The following is an 11,404-nucleotide window of genomic DNA, read 5'->3' as shown; positions in this document are numbered from 1 at the left end:
GCCGGGGCCACGCCCCCGCCGCATCTATTAGGAGCCCCCCCCCCTCCTCCTTCTCCCCCCCCCCCGCGCGCGGCACGCACATACACACGGAGCGGCCGCGGCGCCCACGCGGGGCGGCCCGGCAGGCGTGGGGGGGAGGAGGGACACGGCCCGGCCCGGCCACAACAGCCTCCCCCCTCCCTTCACGCGGCCGTGAGGGACGGAGCGCTCCGAGGCGGCAGTTTGCACCCGCAAAATAAAATGAAATATAAATAAATAAATAAAGGAACGATAAAATATAAGGAAAAACAACAGGAAAAAGCAGCAGGCCCCAAGGCAGCGAGGCGGGACGGCGGTGGCCTCGCCGACACCGCCACCTGTCGGCGCAGCGGCCCCAAGCAGCGGCCCGCTCCCGCGGCAGCCGCGCCAGGGGCACCTGTGGCTGCTGCCGGAGAAGGCTGCAAACCGCACCACGGCGGGAGGGGGGGCGGGAATTAAAAAAAAAAATAATAATAAAACCCATCCCCACGTATTGGATAACACGCTGTGCTTAATCCACAGAACAAAGTAAAACTGAGGTCTGCATACACGCAACGAAGCAAAAAAACCCCAAATTTGGAAGTCGCGCAAGCTTGCTGGAGCAGGGAGGATCTGGGCTAATCCGTTACACAGGCAGAAAGCCGACTGCCACCTGTGAAGAGGCTCAGCTATCAGATCACCCAGAAAATGCCTGCACAGCACAAACCTGCAAACTTCGAGCCAGCTCTGACACCCTCACGCAGCAACAGCAGCGATGCCTTCTCCCTTGTGCGCAGGTGACCCCACATGGCATCCATGGTTTTTTAAAGCCACGAAACACGTTAATTATCACAGAAAAACAAAAGTCAGCACTGTATTCCTCAACAAATGTTACGGCTCTGCTTTCTGTGTTAAGGGACACAGGCACCGCTGCCAGGGACTCAAAGCGAGCAGGTTAGCGAGAGGCCCACGGCCGAATCTGAGCACCGCACAATTCTCCCATGGAAAACCACCTCTGAAAACGCCATTTCCCAGACCTGCGCCTCCACCTGCCTTTCCGTGACTTAGAGGCACAGAATAAAGCGCAAGCCCCAAACCTCCTTGATCCTCTACAGCCGACCCCAGAGCTGCAAGTCACATATGTGCCACAAGTGTTGCTCTCGCAGAAGCAGGAAGGCGAGGAGGCAAGAAATAATCACCTTAAAGCTAAGTTTAGCATTTGCGTATCTGCATCATCCTTCTTAGCTCGGTTTTTCTTTCCTGCTGTCCTACTCTACTCTACCTCCATTCAATAATGCCAGCTCAGTAGTACAAACAAGTTAATCCTATTCACAGGAGAGGTCACATTTAAGGATAGCAAGTCTCACACACGTTTTCCCAGTACCGTGCAGGATGTGCGCCCCAGAAGGGCACAGCTCTCTTCTCGCTCTCTGGGCTACCTGGGCGAGCTTCACTCAGAATAGACTGAAAATTAAAGGAGTTCTCAAACTCGTTAATTTAGCAGCAAGTAAATCGGTGATCACGTAGACCCTTATACCCAGCTACAAAGAACATGTCACCTGTATCTGGAATCTGTATCAACTTCTGCCCTGGACTTGACCTAAATTAAATTGTTTAGGAAGGGCCCTGAACATCACTTATCTCCCCAACCCCACAGCAGTTGCTCAGGACAATTTTGTTAACTCCACCACAGCTCGACACAAACTCAGGGGAAATCTCGATGTGCTGAAGCTCTGAATCAGAAAGAAGATTAGACTGCAAACAGGGAGAAGACCCATCTCTCCTCTAATTAGATCCTTATAAAATAACTCTCTTGAAGATGGTGAAGTTATAAAACTCGCATGCATGTACAGACACACACCTGAAATGCCCGCTTTGCTTTTGTGGGATAGCGGGCAGACATCTGTATCAGAATACACCCCAAAAGAAAGCCACAGGCGCATTGTAGGATGGTTACTGTTTGCTGCCGTACTGATCAAAGATCACAAAACTATTAAATGCCAACATTCCACTTCTGACAGAAAGATGCTATGCTATTCACAGACTGAATTAACAATGTAATCTATATTAATGGTGAATAAGAGGTACAGATTCAATCCTAAATCCAATTCCCACTAAACTCATTAACCATCTTCCCTTAACTTCCGTGTGCTTTTAGCAAATTCCTTCCTTTATTTTTAGGTGCCTACAAGCCTGAGTTGTGATTCAACGCAAAGCTGTCAGCTCCGTAACTAACACTGCACATTAATACAAGTTTTCTGCTTTGCCCACCCTAGGGAAAAAGAAACCTAAAGTGTCCCTTTATGTCTGAAAATCAAGCAGCCTCAGACCACTGAGCTTTTAGATCATCTAGCAAATAAAAACACACTAAAGTCTTAGGGGGAGGCACTTTCTTCCCAGTGCACTTGCTACCAGTAGTCTCCACAGAGGTTCTCACTTCAACATGCCTTCATCTGCCTGACAAGGACAGAGAGGGAACATTACGTTTAAAGGTTGGGGTTTTGCTGTCGTTTTGGAGGGGTTTTTTATACTATTTATGGAATGAGTTTACAGAACAGCTAATGACAACGCTCCTTCAAACTCCCTTTTCCCTTTCTTACTCATAGAGGTGCCTCCCCTCTTGCCTCCTCCACACCGTAACAGTCAACATGGGCTTCAAAGCTACATGGTCTAAAAAAGTGACTCCAACTCTGAAGGGAGTCCAGGTATGACCACAATGTTACTCAAAGCAAAACCCACAAACAGGCTCTTTAACAGACCTCTTCAGCACCGTGTTAGCAGACACTACGCAGCACTGGACACGATCTCTCCCTGCAGTTTTACATCTCTCGTAGCAGGAACGCAGAGTTGCCCCTGCTCTTTCAGCAGAACTCCTCATTTGTGTAAAGTTGCTTTGGGTCTGCACCACAGTGGCCCAATTTGTACCTGTGCCAGCCCCGATTTGCAGTGAGTGACACTTCCCCAGAGTCCACTCTCCCATGGGATCACACTCTTAGGAAACACATGTGTTTATAGGGCACCACAGGTGTTTACAAAAAATGTAGAAAGCGATACAAGACAACTAATGATGGGTTACTGAGAAATGCGCACAGCAAAATGCAGCACAGTGCTAAACAAGCAGCTCACACATGTGCTTTGATCTTCAGAGATAAATTCCCTTATGTTGAAACATATACCGTAACTAAAGACTTTCAGCAAGCTTTACCTTTTGAAGGGTTTTCAGTTCTTAAAAGCTGTTTCTCCTATTAAATAATTTTCTCTTGTCTCAGTTTAGTGATACTAAGCACTTTAAAAAGTGCTTTTCATCTTAAGTGCGTAACGAGGTAAGAAGCAGTACAGAATCATTTTGTCTATATGCAAGTCTGATTTGCCATATTTCTATGTGTTTTTTTTAACAAATCTTTCACTTCTTAATTAATCTTTCAAGTACCTTGTCAATCAATGTATGTTGCCTTTAGATGCCAGCGTTAAAAACTCTAGACAAGCAATTCCTGAACCGGAAATACATCTTATCTTTTGACTATGTTACAAAGAGATCACACTAGAAACTGCAACACAAAACAGTGATTTCTGCCACAGCACACTTTAATCTTACACTATGCAGACAGGTTTAGATACAATGAATTTCAGCTACATTTTTTTCAACTATAAAATGCAAGACTGAAGAGGTTAAACTACAAGAAAAAAAAATTGTCAATTGCCCAAGCATTGACAAAAGTGACTGGATTCTACAAAACATTTCATTTTACACCTCACTTGGAATCTAAAAAATGGTCAATAAAATGACAAAACACTATGCTGCCCTAAAATTCATAAATTCAAAATTATCTGCATACTGAGAGCAACCTCCACAGTATCAAACTTAGAAAAACACTCAAAACCACTAATAATCTAAAGGGGAAAGGCTGACTGAAGTTAAAATTAAGGGATAAAACATTATTTATTTAATTAGGTAGTGATTCTTCCCTCATGTCAGTAAAGAGACAAGATAGACCAAAGAAGCTGCCTAATGAGTTTTTCCCTTCCTAGAGAAAACCAAAATTCTTTCATAGACTTAGGACCAAGGCAAATCACATTCAGATAGTCTGATAAAGACCCCAGAATCCCCATCAACTTCCTTTTCAAGTCCAAAATGAGTAGTTATCATCCAGATTTAAGACCATCAAAGCCAATGAGGATTCATTGTTCAGCTCCAAAGGTTAATATGCATTTTATTTCCTCTGTGAATTCTGTAGATTCCAGTGTACGTACCTCTGCTTAACTGAAAAACTTTTCGGTACCTGATATTTCCCTATCAGTTTTCTTAATTGTGTGCTTTTCCTCCCTAGTAATAGTTATTTGCATCCATAATTTGGCTTGGTAGGAATTGGTTTTCAATTTTACGAAAAAGCAGAAAAAAKCAAAGCTATGCAAGACATACTTCTAGTGAAATGGAGTGCTATATTTGTACATCTATTTTTGCCAGATGCACAAACAGAACTAAATATTCAGAGGAAAGAACACATACACCCTACTAGCGCTCTAGAAATAACTTGACAGTATCTCTAATTGCAACACTTACAGTAGCATCATACTGTGCATTCAGCACAGGGGACAGAAGGACGCATTTAAAAGCGAGAAGATAACCATATAAGATCAAAAGGAAAACAAGGAGTTCTCACTGGCTCCTCTGGGGATATCCTCTTTCTCCTTTAAAAAGGACAGTAATTGCTAAGTCAACCACAGTTGCTTTAATAAGAGAATTACAACGATTCTACCAATTTTAATGAAGAAAATAAAACTTAAGGTCGGTATCAAGTACCTGGATACAGGCTAACAGACAGGATCAACTCCTTACCTGGCTGGGAGCACTCTGCAAGGAAGCATGAGCCATCTTAAAACAATCTTGATGTCTGAAGAGGGACCTCTGGCATCTTTTCCTGGGATCATCCACAGGTGACTGTCTAGCAATACAGTTGGGATTAGAGAACCTGGTCTGTGCCTATCAATTGGGTTAAGTTTCAAAGTCTCCTCTCGGAGCCAAGTGAGGTTTATGATCACCCAGCATCTGGATGCAATTCCAGGGACTACACTACCTTAAAGATTTATAAATTTTAAATAACACCTAGTCTGGGCATCACAGGCTTCCCTAACTTCATATCCAAGCTTAAAATGAAAAAATGTAAAATATTTAGCTTTACTAAAAAGAAAAAGCCTTCCTTGGTACCCTTTAAACCACCCTTCACCAAGGATTGCAAGTGAGAAAGGATCCAATAAGTATGTTAGCACCCTGCATATTTTAAATGAGGTATCTGAATCCGATGGGAATCAGTTTTCTTTCTTTCAGAAAGCTGCAGACTTTACTTTCTATGTACTGTTGCTATCCTGCCAAGGCAGCGGGAGAATAAAGTGTGGAGAAGAGTGCTATAAAGTAGCAGATGTAGAAGACTGGCAAAATGTTACTTTAAGTTTCATAACACCAAGCCTGGAGCTAAAATTCAGTTCTCCCTTCTGTGAAGCTTTGTTTAAACCATTTTAGATTTCACTCATAAGATGAACATTCAGCTCCACTGTTTTATCTGTAGCTTTAATGTGCATTACTTTTCTTAAAGCCAAGGAGAACATCTCTGAGTAAAAACCACTTGCACTAAAAATTCAATCCCACTTCTTATTCTCACTCCAAAACAGCACATTTTCTGACTATGTACTCCAAAATTAAACAGAGAAGAGAGGAAAGAAAGTCACTGGAGCATTTCTAGTTACACCTATCATAACAAAAGAAACAAAGCAAGTATAGGAAGTGGTTTGGCACAGTGACACGACATGCATTTGGAAAGCATAAATTCTATATATTAAACAGCATTTCTAATCCACAGAGGGCCAACAGGCTGCCCAAGCACACAGGCCAGGAGGGACTCTGGGACAACGGCGTGCACACACACACGAGCTTGCATAGCACACACTGGGATTTCATCCTCAAATTAAAACAAACAAACAAAAAAACGGCAAAAGATTTAACCTGTAACTGAGAAGGGTCTTTATTATTATTTAAACTCTTACTACCTCCTGATGATTCCCTGGAAACTCACATGGTTCTAACCAAGTCGCAGGCAGTGGGAGCGCTACACCCCGCTGCCTGGTGCTAACTGCAGAAGGGGTGGGGGAGAAGTGGTGGACCTTAAGTCCTTCTATTTACCCAGTCCCCAGCCCCCCATAAAGTCCAGGCCTGTCATGCATTTTTTACTGCTAATTCCTTCCTTCCTCTTTTTCCTACCTCCTCCTCCTTTAATTGTTCCCCATGAAACTACGTTGGAAACCTTAAATCAGCTAATAATTTAGTCCTATGATGGCCTTCAGGAAGCTCTGAATGAGGTTCCCTACTCCAGCTTCTCCAGAAACGATTCAAAGCATTCAATGATGGCCAAAGCAAAAAATGAATAAATAAATGGGGAGGAAAAAACCCGTAAGACCACAGTACCACAACAGAGCACAGAGGATGTGGAATCCAATCTTCCAGAAAAAGCAATGAAGGTAAATCGTTATCTGCTTGTGAGACAGCAGATCACGTCTTACCTCTGCATTGCGCAAGATCATTTTAAAGGCCATTCCACTAAATAATATTAAACCTACATTAGCATCACTTGCTTAAACATGTACCAAAATAAAGTACACCTAACTTAGAGGTTTGTATTTTATGACAAATTAACCTTGGCTGCATGGTGGTACCAATACCTACTAAAACTTTTCCTGCAACTTGCACATATATAAAGACGTCTCTTTTGCACAGACACTTTGAGGACAGTAAGGTGTGAGCTCAAGTGCCACTTTCCTTCCTCAACAGAGATGATACTACAACAGACCTCTCTCCTTTATCCAGAGATCTATTGCACTGCAACAATTTTAGGATCTTTGCAACCACTGGCAAACAGCCATTAGGCACTACGTAAGAACAACTAGCTTGATCTCCTTATGGAGATGCTTTGTCAGAAATAAAGGGTATATTCAGAGCTGAAAGCGATCCTTTACAGAGAAGTGCTATTTTAGACTCTTCTCTACAATTTCCTCCTATCCTGCTTGCAAATACTTCATTAGGAAAAACTATTACAAAACATTCATTTAAAACAGGTCTTCATTTCTTTAAAGCCTTATGCTCAAGCACATACGTTCCAGACACAAGACGCACCTCAACAGCGCTGAGCCACGCCAGAGCAGGCAAGTCATTCCCAGTTGTTCCCAAGAAAAAAAATTCCTTTAACTTGTGTTTCAGAATACCCTCCTGAACTGTGTGGCAAGAGATTACTAACTCAGTGCGAAACATGTGGTAATGCACCACTGTGGCTCCTCCAGCGCAAGGAGATACCAGTTCACGCTGAGCCTACAGAAGTGTGTTCACTTCCTTCCCCTTCCCAGGCCACCAAAGCCCTATCACTGCCTTTAAAAGAGTTTTAGTGAAAACGTTTCAAATTAACTGTCCATCTCCTGACTCTAATGAATGCTGAAATTTATAACAGTATGTTTTTTTTAACTGCCAAATGCTCAAGTCACATTAATCGTGCTTGAACACGTGCTTTATCATTTTGAAAATTTGTTAAAAAAAAGGGGGGGGGGGACCAGGTAGCTCCACCCAGCCAGAAAGTTTGGGGGGAATTTCCAGAAGCCTGGTTTACCAGATTTATTGCACAGCACAGTATAGCCCAAGGTCTTGCTGCTTTTATCAAACATTAGCTGAACGATGCCTTTTTCCTCCTCAGCCAGTGCTTTTGGTTTTCCTTCCTGTGGAAATGAGGAGAAACTGCCACAGGCCCATGCTTCAGCTCAGTCAGGTGTTGACAAACAGGTGGGTACAGCAACACTCTCAAGTAGGAAAGTACTCCACGGTTTCTTAATCCAGGCAGAGCTTAAGTGACTTAAGGACACAAATCCCGCTGAGTCACAATTGTGAAAGTCCCAACAGAGCATCTCCCCTGTGAAAAACACTTGAGCTTCCTCCACATAGGAAAGAAATTGTAAAGCAATACTGATTTGAAATAGAATGCAAAACACTTGGTGCAGTTTATAAGACTATAAAAAGAGGCATGCTGAAAGAATTACCTAAAGGTATCTCTCTACACAGATAAATGTAAGACCTGACTTGACTTTTTGTTATGGCTTTAAAGATATTATTACCTACTTTAACACAACACTTCTTCCTGCAATCCTTCCACTCTGCACACCAAAGAACAGTCTGAGCAGAGATGTGCCAGCTCAGCAAATTTTGAACATGTCCCTGGAGCATCTTCTAGCCCAGAGACCGCAAATGGCTGGCACAGAAAAGTCCCTATCCCAAAGTCCTTGCTTCCCTCCAAGCAGGATTCAGCCCTCTTTAGTACTCCACTCCTACAAGCGAGGGAGCCTTGGGCAGCACATACTGGGTCAGAGGGTCCCCATTTTCCATAGCACCAGATCTTCTTGCTTAAAACAGCAAGTAGTTTGAGATCACAGCACCTGGGGTGGCCATGCTGGACAGACAGCACTGACATTTAGCCACCCTTGAGCCAGACGTTCTGCAAACAGCAGAAGATACATCCTTAATCTTTTAATACACAACTTGCGAAGGAAAGATTACAGCGCATTATTTCATTTCTATTCAATGTCTGGGTAATCACCTTTAGAGCATGCAAAGCTGGCTAAATTTGTGAATGGCGCCCTGTGTTATGAAGCAGCTTGAACCATTCCCTTGTACTGCTGGAGCCTGGTTTCTGACAAATATCCACCTAAAATATGTTTCATGAGCTGTATGAAGTCTTTCACACACAACAAAGTTTAAACTTGAGTAGTATGTACAGGGTCAGTCACATCATGCTTCTCGAAAGCTGTTATCTCATCCTCCTGTCAGAAAACACTGAGTCTTTATGGCTTAAAAAAAAAACTAACAAAAAATAAAACCACAAAAACAACCACACACCAGCCAGAAGTCCCAGATGAGTAACTCATTTAGTAACGCACGGGAGTCCAACACAGTCCAGGTACGTTTCCTCATTCTCCAGTGGGGTGTTAGCACTGGTGCCCAGTGGCAACTAGTCTCAGCATCCCCACGGCAAGTGGCCGCACAGACCTCTAATTAAAAACACCTGGAAAAAATCTCTGCAAAAAAACATAGTATTTAAGGCACAGAGGTGCAGGATCACAGCGCAGGGCCAAACCTCCTCTTCCAACCTGCCACTTGCGGGGAGGCACCCGCCTCTCTGACRTTAGGTGCTGGGCAGGGGAACTCCCCTCCGACTCTTCCCGGCACTAACTGCCCGCGGCCTCGGGCAGGTAGATGGTTACGCCGGCCGTCAACGGTTCAAGTGCAAGCAATCATGACAGCTATAAACAAAAACATTCTTTGTACAGGAACGTTTCAGTCACATGGCTGCACCAGTGCTATTGCGATAGGCTCTGGCATTAATTTCATTTGCCCAAACCTGTTTCGCAGCCCCATTTCTGAAGGCCTCAGCATTTTAAAACAAGCTGCTGGGAAACTGAAGGGAAGGAGAAGAGAACCATAAAAGCAATTCAGAACTTGAGAGGGAAATTACTTACATGGACAGACTGAAAGATGTCAGGCTTACAAGGCTTACGAAATCTCTAGTTTTCAGTTTAACTACAGTGAACAACTGCCTTTAAAGAGAGAAAGTACAAGGTTTAAGCAGCTGTCAGACTTTGGTTTCATTTTCCAAATCAGACTGTCTACTTATTATCTGTCCAATAATGAATTAAAGTCCGCCCCTCTCCCCCCCCMAAAAAAAATCACTAAAGAGGATGAGCCCATAAAAATAGTGGATTTTCCAACTCTTGGCATCTTCAAAAAGACACTGGGTGCTCTTCCCTAAGGCATGCTTTAACAAGCCTGAGTAACCGGACTCAGAACAGGTATAAGCTAAACATAATTGCCCAAGACAGAAACATTTATCCTTGCCTTTGGTACCATTTGTGTATTTGAAGCAACTACAGTCCACTTTAAACATCCCAGGAGCCAGCACTTGCACCCAGCGCTGCCTTAACCAACAGCACGTGCTGATGTCCAGCAGCAAATCCCAAGCCCCAGATCTCAGGTGAACGCAGCTGCTTTTCTGCCGTCTCGACTACAAGAGAAGCAGGAGCTCACTCACACCAACGTAACCACTATTCCCAGCTGCTTAGAACCAGTGGACAAGTATTTTTCAGATCATTTTTCCAAAGCACCACGGAGGAGCCCAAGTACCTCAGCTCTAGATCGTGGACTCCATTCTGGCAGCCAAACATCTAAAAAGCTTGTGGGTAGTTAACCTGGAGAAGTCAAATGCTTCTTTGAATTTAGTCAATGGATTCAGCATGGTCAGTCTTGGGAAAAAAACAGCTGCTACACACAGTATTAGCCAAGGACAGCAGCAAATGAAGTGAAGGTTTTCTCTCTCCTTAGTTTACAACCCATGGTGACATGACACTCATCCCATCCTAATTCATACAGAAGTACCTACAGTAAAACCAGAGTCTTTTCAAGAGCAACTTAAAGCAAACAAAAACAAATGAGAAATAAATGCAGCAGCTGGTTGAAAAACAGAATATCACAGAGAACATGCAAATTCTCTTCATAAAATGATGGGTGAAGATTTTGTAGACGTATTAGATGTAGCACCTCAACCATGTGTATCAGCAAAATAACAATTATAGCAAGCCATCTTTCAACAGTGCAGAAAGGTTAAATAAAATCCCACAGCCTCTCTGCTTCATCATATGCTTTTCATTATATATTAATTCATGATCAGAAACAATCCTCTCACTATTACGTTCCTTGTTTGGTTATATATGACAACACAGGGCATTGCAGTACATGCACTTTGCTCAGGTAAAAAAAATACCTGTTATCTTTCATACATTTCAATTGCAAGTATGATCACCATTACACTGGTTCCTCATTAAGTGCTCAGATGAATGTGTTTAGTATAATATTTAATATTCACAGGGAAGTTCAAGCACTTCAAAAATTGTTTAGTGAAGAGAGTTAAAAATAATTTTCCTTTTGCAAGTCTTCCAATGTATAGCTGATACTATTTTTAAAAAGCACCATTCACAGAGGAAAGTTATTCTTCACAGGCATTACTACAAGCAGATCATGCAAACAGTATCAATACATTAATCACTATTTGTGAGAATCTGTGCAACAAGGTGTCTTCATTTTGCGTGTGGCAAAGTAGACACAACAGTTGAGAGATTTGAAGTCTTCAAAAGCAATTAATTCCTTATCATTTACCCCTCCTTACACCATCCACACATAAGGCCTCATAGAGAGTCATTTCTGTGCAAAGAGCAGGAAAACAACTCTTACTTAGACTACGGGTGTAAGGAAGAAAAGAGTTGGCAAAACCTGTCCCCTGAATTATTTTAGTAGGAAAACAGCACATTCCCCAGAATCTCTTAAAAAAAT

Source organism: Rhea americana, unplaced genomic scaffold, assembly GCF_003343005.1.
Source record: "Rhea americana isolate MKP2758 unplaced genomic scaffold, rheAme1 scaffold_3, whole genome shotgun sequence".
Taxonomy (NCBI): Eukaryota; Metazoa; Chordata; class Aves; order Rheiformes; family Rheidae; genus Rhea; species Rhea americana.
This window is presented reverse-complemented; position numbering follows the sequence as displayed.